Below are 426 nucleotides of genomic sequence, written 5' to 3'. Positions count from 1 at the left end.
TACTTCTTAAGTGTAAACAAGCTTACTTAAAAAACAAACAAACCACAACTGTGAGGATCCTACCAATTTGATTTTCTTAATTCAGCATTCCGATACCCTCTAGAAGATATCACTGTTGTAAGAAACAGGCCAAGGAAGAGCCTCAAACTGCATTTTTTACTTTAACTTAAGTGATTGTTAATTCACAGCTGAGAAACAGCCTTAGTCAGCAGAAACACACTTGAAAGATCTTTCTTTTACACGATGCAAAGGAGGCTTATTTTGCTTATCAATTTCATTCTTCCAGCTATCTTAAAAATGCTGCTGGAAATCCAGCTTAATGGCGTTTTTCAGTATGTTCTTCATCAGACTCTTTCATTTGTGTTAAGACCCTGCCGTGAGAACAAAGTCGTATCTTTAGTGATGAGAAAATTTCAGCTTGGAAAG

Source organism: Excalfactoria chinensis, chromosome 3, assembly GCF_039878825.1.
Source record: "Excalfactoria chinensis isolate bCotChi1 chromosome 3, bCotChi1.hap2, whole genome shotgun sequence".
NCBI classification, from domain to species: domain Eukaryota; kingdom Metazoa; phylum Chordata; class Aves; order Galliformes; family Phasianidae; genus Excalfactoria; species Excalfactoria chinensis.
Note: the sequence above shows the minus strand (reverse complement) of the source record.